At 38.2% G+C, this 8,496-nt stretch overlaps 1 pseudogene; it reads right to left on the reverse strand.

Annotated features, from left to right (window-relative positions):
• LOC101662847 overlaps positions 1–8,496 on the reverse strand; it is a 29,243-nt pseudogene that overhangs the window by 7,175 nt on the left and 13,572 nt on the right.

Below are 8,496 nucleotides of genomic sequence, written 5' to 3' on the forward strand. Positions count from 1 at the left end.
CACATTTTTCTTCAGCAATTGTGTCAGGAAGGTGTGCATCCTGGAATGCCAATTTAGGGTGTGAAGTTTTGTGGATCCAATGGTGGTAGCTCTGGTAGCAATCAGGGTCAGCCAGCAAGAAGGTGAGATGGGAGAGAGAGGAAAGATTCTCAGGACCCTACTTCTGAGAAGGCCTTGCACACTAAGAGTTATTGTCAATATGTGACCTGATTGACAACCTAAACTCTACGCTTATGCTTCAAATTGACATGAAATTAGGTAACTACCGCAATGTCCCAACCAAGTCAACATCTATTTTGGGAAGATATAATGCAATCTATTTTACAGATGGGATTTTATTGTTTGCCAGAAGCTAATAACAATAGCAATTCTTAATTTCACTTATTTTCATCCCATGGGATAATAGCCAATTGGTGAAACAAGTATTTTTTAAAGTTATTGTTAAACTTATTTCCTGTGACTCACATAAAGAAATGCTACACATCAAATACACTGAACATTTAATACTAATGTATTAAATGTTGTAAATATGCATTTACAATGATTAGTCTTACTACCTTACTTGATGAAGTTCTGTTTTAATTCTTGGATGCTTTTAAAGACCAAGGATATCACAGACTTTGTGCAATTACCTCAATACATTGAAAGTATGTCCTAAAATTATAATACTAAAAATGTAATCCAGATCCAAAGAGGGGAGAAAAACAAATCTGGTATGATAACCTCATTTTCTATAGCTCTTATGAAGAAGGTGTATCACAGAGCCTTTTTTGCCTGTCTGTTTTCTGTTTCAAGTTAACAGACTAGCATTGACAAAGGTACTTGGTCTACCCACCAAAGAAAGCTTAGAAATATATCTCCATATTAGCTGCACTTGCGAGTTGCCAGCGGGTCCATTCCAACTCATGGCACCGAAGCGTGCAAAGTGGAACTGACTCCACTTTTCAAGATATGTGTGATCTTTCAGAAGCAGATCACCAGGTCTGCCCTCCAGGCACTGTGGATAGCCAAGCACTTAACTGTGCCGCTCAGCGACTCTCATCTCCACACAGCAAAAAGGAATAAATGGTTAGCAAATGTACATACTCTTTTTGGAAAACCTCACGCATAAGAGAATTTCAGCCAAATACCAGACACATCTGGCATGTGGGCTGTAGCCATTCTTGAGTAGTACTTCTAGGATATCTTCTTGCCTGCCAAACACTGCTGAGTAAACAGGGCTCACTTTGTGTGGCCCAGTGTCACAGGCCTGGTCAGTAAATGGGATTGGGAATTCCAAGATCCTGCAAACACATAAATTCAAAAGATTTAAGTATTTATAGGTATATCAGGGCAGGCAAACATTTGTACAACACATTTTAAGAGTCAGTCATTGCTAAGTCTCCGGTGAATCCCCTCTGACAATAATCACAGGATTTGAATAGCTTTGCCTTTAGATAGAGAGCACTACAGTCACTTAGGAAGATGTAGTTAGGTTAAGTTATGGTCTCCCTTTTGAACCATGTTTAGATTGCTCTAGGTTTTAGTATGTTCTGCTTTCTATTCAACTGAGGGTTTTCTCTGTTTTACTTTGTTATTAATTTTTTGTTTGCTTCCTGTTTATGTTCTATATAATTTTCTGTATATGAAATTCAGGATACATAAATTTAAAGACAGTAACTAGGTTAGTAATTACAGGCATGACAGGGGAGGTTGTGGATGTAGGGAGCTAACAACAAGAAATACAAGAAGAAAACATTCTTAAATTCATTGATAATGACTGCAAAACCCTTCTTAATATGATTGAACAATTAAAGTGTATGATATGTGAATTATATGCCAATAAAACTACTAAAAACATTTATAAAATCTTGGAAACCCTGTGTAGGGTCTCTATAAGTTAGAATTTTAAAATAAAAGAGTCAATCATTGATTAACTTAAGGAATTCTATCTTTAGTTTACCTTCTATCTATATTAAAATTACTAGATGTGGCATAGTTATTCCAAATGTTACACTTACTGTTGTTGCTTAATACAAAGATCCTTAAATATCTGAAGCAGAATTAAATTTCATTTCTATCAATAAATAGGTTTTCTTTTACATTTTTTCATTAATGGTTTACCTTCCTAGTACCAATATTGAAAACTTTATTATACTAAATATAAACTTGTATTAAGAAAATATTTCCTTCTTAAAGTATCAACTAAGTTTCATTTTTTAATTAATAAGATTTTCTAATGACATGAAATGAATAATGTTATTACTAGGGAGATAGCAGAATTTTTTTTATGTTGTTCATAACAGTCTAATCTCTGAAAAGAATATGAAATCTTTAAATATTGACACCAATTTGTAAAGAAGTAGACAGTACTATTTATAGAAAACCATGAAAACACACAGTTATATTATTTTAGTAATTATTTTACTATCATACTTGATTTGTCAGCTGGAGAAAGGCTTTGTATAACATTTCCGAAGGATAACTATAAACTCCACGAGCCACTGCGTCAACTCTGACTTGCAGCGGCTCTCGAGAACCGAGGTGGGCTGCCCCACGGGGTTTACAAGGCTGTCATCTTTATGAAAAGGAGCTCTCCTCTTGACTGTCAACTCTGACTTGCAGCGGCTCTCGAGAACCGAGGTGGGCTGCTCCCCGGGGTTTACAAGGCTGTCATCTTTATGAAAAGGAGCGCTCCTCGTGCTGTCGAGTCAGCTGCTAGCTCTGAGGTGAGCGATTCAATTCCACTAGCTTTTCCACAGGAGAAAAGGGAGGCTGTCTGCGCCTATCAAGATTTCGGCTCAGAAACCCTAATATGTAGACTCACTATGAGTTGGAATCAACTCAATGGCAATAGCTTGGAGGTGTGTTGTTGCTGTTGTTTTTGGTTTACTCTTCTTGGAAGCAAATTTCCAGATCTTTCTTCCACAGGGAGCAGTGGATTCAAACTACAGACCTTTGGATTAGTGGCTGAGAGTTTGACATAATCAGAAGATTAACTCTTTTTCTATGAAACATAAGCAAGGCTTCTACAAAGTATTTTTATAAGATACTTATCCTCACAATTTTCCTTTATGTAGAGTAGGTTTAAATAATAATATTTAAGCAGAATTTATACTCACAGAAGGGGCACCTTAGAAGTCAGCTGTGAAAGACTCATCGCTGACTAATATCATTCTCAAAAGTGAAAACAACGAAGGCAAAATTCCCAGCATAGTTTCAGTATCAATTTAAGGCTCATAGAGCTATAAAGAAATTATGTTAAGACTTGTTTAAGCAAATGATCAAGAAATAATAAAAATATAAAATGTTAAACCTAATAATTTCGTTAAAATAGTCTGGTTAAAATCTCTTAGATTTAATAACTGTATGTGTTTAAATTTTTTAATTGGGTTGGAAAAATCATCTATTCTACATGGGACAATTAACTTTAAGAAACCAATAATTAAAAAAACAAAACAAAAAAAAAACAATGTGCCACCTAGTGGCATAATTACCAAATTGCAGAACCTGTTTTCCTGCTACTGGATGCACTGACAGCTTTATTTTGTGTGCCATGGGGACCTGCTGTAGCAAACGTGTGAAGTGCTGCCCTGCAAACAGAAAGACTGGTGGTTTGATCCCATCCAGTGGCTTTGTTGGAGACAGAGAGATCTGGTGATCTGATTCTATAAAGGTTACAGCCAGGAAATCCTTACAGGAGAGTTCTACTCCAGCAAATGGGTCATTAAGAGTTAAAAAGGACTCAGAGGCACCTAACAACAGCGGGAAACAAGCTAAATGATAACCATTATGCCCTCACATTTGATATTCAGAAATACTATTAGTGGGTATATAATTATTGTTGAAGTAAAACTTTAAACATCTAACTTTAAAAACTGTTCCCTATCAATATCAAAATAGGTTGTCATCTTCTAAGAGATATAACCAGGTTACTTCTTCTAAAGGAGCTCTGGTTACAGAAATGGTTACACACTAGGGGATAAGGAAAGGCTGATCATTCAAATCCATCCAGCCACTCTGCTGGAGAAAGACCAGGCAATCTGCACCCCAAAAGATTACAACCTAGAAACCTTTATGGGTGCAATTTGACTTTGTGATATGGGGTGGTCATGGGTTGGAATTGGCTCAAAAAAGTCACTGTTATTGAGCTGATTCTGACTCACATGAACCTATAGGACAGAGTAGACTTGCCCCTGTGAGTCTGTGAGACTGTAGCTCTGTTTGGGAGTAGAAAGCCTAGTCTTTCTCCCTCCGAGTAGCTGGTATTTGAACTGTTGACCCTGCTGTTGGCAGCCCAATGCATAACCACTACACCATGACAGCTCCTAGGAATTGACTCGCAAACACCTAATAGTCACACATTAGCTTCTAATTATACTTGAACCCCTAATTTCAGAGTCTCAATTCTTCTTAAGTCACTCTTTCTACCCCAAAAAACCCACCCATGAGATCATGTGAACCTCTGGCTGACAAAGAAGAATAGTGCAGGGATAAATGCCTACCACACACAAAGGAACACTCGGCATCTACAGGGTTCGTATGTATACGCAAAAGCTCACCAGGACTGGACAAATATGAGTGCGTAAGAGAAGAATGCAATCAGCTTACTGCCGGAGGATGCCTCAGATAAAACCAGGGAAACATGGGAGAGACTATGGAGATAGCTGGAGAAACCCGAAGAATGAGTCTTAGAGCGGAAAGAACCTCCAGTGCTGCCTCAGCCCCAGCCTGTCTGCCTCACACCTGAATCCACCATCAGGAAGAACCAAGCACAGATGAGGGTGAATTGGTCAGGCTGCAAATTGTTAGCAAATGGGGGACCAAAACGTTTGCCTGGTGGTGAAGGGTCTGGCCCAGATGATTTCTGATTAGCTTTAACTTGTAAACTCACTTTTACTTTCTATTGGTAGCACGTACTTTGCACGGCCCCTTTGTGCAGCTGCATGAATAGGTAACTGACAATCGTCCTCAGTACAGTACAGATCAGGAGCTGCTCCGCTGGACAGCAAAAACGCTGCACATTGTGTGTGGCCCTCTTGAGAGGCAATGAACAGGGCAGTAGCTTTGTCCAAGGATTAACAATTGACATTTGTACCTAAGACAAAAATAACTTTTAACAAAAAGTCCTCTTTCATGCAAGCAAAAGATCACAACAAACAACATATATTTCCAACCAACTAACATAAAAAAAGGGGTTCACAGTACAATAGTTCCCCTCCCACCCCTATTCCCCTGGGCAGTGGGTATTTTTGAGTAAGTGTATTTATTTTGCTAAGTTGCTGGTAATCATTTAAATTGCTTTTGCCTTTATATCTTCACAAAAACATGTGACTAATATTTTACAATTCATTCTTAACCAAAAATAAAAATCCTTGTCAATGTAATATTCACTTCAGTCTAATCCCTCCTCTCCTAAGCACTCTTTGGCTCCAATAAGTAATTGTTTAAAATGGAAAAATGCAAATCATTAACTATGGATAAAGTTTCTTAAAGTTTCTGATAATTGCTAGAGAAGATCAGAACAATTCTAAATTATAGCACTTTAAAAATGCAATGAAAAAACATCAATGAATCCCTTCAGTCTAAGATTTATAAACAATAATCAGGAGATGTAATTATTATAGCATAATATCACCGTGGCTGTGAAAAGGCTGTTCAATAAATTCACTTTGAGTAAACAGAAACCTTCAGATGGCTAAAAACCGCAAAACTTAATGGCAAGCTTAGGAGTTTCTGCAGTCTTTGGAAATCCCAAATGGACTTCCAACATGTCTAGACAGCCAGGGGCTTCATCTTCGGCCAGACTCAGGAAAAAAGCGAACCCCATTACTGTGAAGAAATTAAAACAAGAAAAAATATGCTTAACCTTGTTTTTAAAATCAATGTTTCATTTCAATTGATCATTTCAAACTGTCAGAAAAAAATAAAAATTACAGATGGAAAAGTGATGGATTAATCAACTGGAGGTAAAAACATTTTAAGGTGTTAGAAATATGTATATATGTATATATACTGACAATAAAACACGGTTTGTTCAATTGGCTATTTCATAACTACTCAGAAAGATGAAAAGAAACAAACAAACAGCGCAGCAGGTGCTAACATTCCAAGTAACGGGAGCCAGTCTCAACACGTGGAGAGAGCCCCATACGGTGCAGCTGAGCCTAGTGTACTCTACATGGAATACAATAATGGCTAGAATTTATGGGACTAGAAGTTATAAGTTAAATTAGGACAGTTCTCAAGAATATACAATGTCATAGGAGGAAACTCCGAAGTCAAAAGCCTTGGATCCCAACCCTACTAGAAACCTAGGTAATAGTTTTTAGATCTCAGCCAAGGCACTGGAGCTCTCAGGGCCTGGGTTTCTTGAGCTAAAAAATAAATACTTGAATAACTGATTTTGGAGATTCCTCCCAACTCCAAGATTTCAAGATCAAAAACTCAATATTTATAACCAAAAATAAAAATAAAAACAACTCCACCCCACTGCTACTGAGTTGATTCCAAGTCATAGTGACCTTACCCAGGGTTTCTGAGACTGTCAATCTTTATGAGGGCAGATGGCATCACCTTTCTCCCAAAGACTGGCAGGTGGGTCTGAACAACCAACCTTACAGTTAGCAGTAGTCGAATGTGGACCCAACAGTGCCATTGCACTTCATAAATGTTTGTTTCTTTTAGGTATTTTGTGTTGAACATTAGAAGATTATAAGGAGAAGAAAGAAATAAGAAAATATGCCCCCTAAATGAATTTTGTACAATTAAAGGTAATTTTGTGTAATTGGAGGTTGTTTCTAAAAAGGCAAAATTAACAAGAAAATGCAAACAAACCAACAAAATCACCAGCAACCCCAGGAGTATTGCTCTGTCTCTCTCAGCAAGCTGTCTTTGACAGGTTAGCACTATGAGTACATATGCAGTCTCGGGGAAGAATTTAAAAGTCCCTACAGAGCAAACATTCCTGCAGTCATAGAAATGTCACAGAGTAAGAATGCTACCTCAACACCATCTTCTCTGGCAACACCGAATGTGTAATAGCTGTCACAGAGGAACCTTTAACAGGTTTATTTTGCTGTTAACATAATAAAGTGTAAACATGTTTTGAAATAAACCCATTTACATAAACACACAGCTCTAAGGCTTAATATACAAAACAGCTTTCAAATAAATTAATTAAGCCTTAAAATAATGTGTACCATTGAGAATTTGCTGCTCAGGTCCCTATAAGAATGGACCACCCCATCATTCAACTTGCCAATAAACCTGCTTTAGTAATAGATAATTATATTCCTACTCAGGTAAATTAGTAGCTGTGTATTGCTTTATGTTAGTAATAGACACTTAGTAGCCAGCCTTATAAATCAACTTGTATTTACTCTTATTTACCACATACATAAAACCATTAAGTTTCACAACCTAATTTATGTCTGGTCAAAAATTATTCTTCCTAGGAAGATAAAACGTTAAAGTTTGTAATCTTAACAGTGCAAAGGGTAACAGATGGATCTTGCTCGATGGAATAAGTGTGGCCAAACCTGCCAGCATGCCCTTCTGAGCAGTGACAAACAGAGGTGACTCCCAAAGTCACCCTGGCATTCTTTGCTCCTTTTTTAGGAAGCAACTGTATGATCTCAGAATTTCTTACAGCACAGATTCACATTTTTAATAAGAAAAATCAAAGAAAATACAAGATATATTTTATTCTTATTGCTGTGATTTCTTTTCTTTTCTTTTTTTAATCTTTGTCACCAGGGGGGGAAAAAACTTTAAAGAAAATGTGTTGTTGTGCTATTTGGGAAGAGAGCCACCAAACAACAGATTTTACCCTGAACCTCCAGGTACCCATTCAACATAGACAGTTGACAATCTGATTACCCTGAACCTCCCGGTACCCATTCAACATGAAAAGTTGAAACACTGACCTCTCGAAATTATAAACCTTAAACATTCAGCCAAAGGCGCTGTCACAGGTTCTAAATACACTATTATAAATAAAATGAGCCGTTGTCCTTTGTCACTTTATGTTCCAAGAGTTCTGATGGTGTCTGTCCTCACTTTGTGGTCAACATTTCAAACACTTTGATAATCCCTTCAGCTCCAAACCCACTGCAGTTACCTGAGCAGTTGGCTTATTCTGGATGATCATTAGCATTTACACTGCCTTTTCTGTACTGGACTAACCATCATAACTCTCAGGCAAGTAAGCAGCAAAAACTATATAGATCTGCCATTTTAAAAGAGTGCCGCTGTGGCTGCCTGGTCCCAGAAGAGGGCAGCCTGTACACACCTGGGGAGCTTCCTTCGCTGCTGGAATCCACATGCGGGGAGCCAGAGCACACACCTGAGGAGCTACCATGACTGCCTGTTCTCAGATCAGATCAGGGGGATCCCTGGAGCGCCCCTCAGAAGGGTGCCGGGGATTCCCTCCCCCGCTGCGGGTGCCAGCATGCCCCTAGGGCACCAGCGTTGCACCCCCAAGGGAGTCCCCACTGCTCTCCCCCAGTCACAAGC

Source organism: Echinops telfairi, unplaced genomic scaffold, assembly GCF_000313985.2.
Source record: "Echinops telfairi isolate 266 unplaced genomic scaffold, ASM31398v2 ScPeMD7_7475;HRSCAF=8513, whole genome shotgun sequence".
NCBI classification, from domain to species: domain Eukaryota; kingdom Metazoa; phylum Chordata; class Mammalia; order Afrosoricida; family Tenrecidae; genus Echinops; species Echinops telfairi.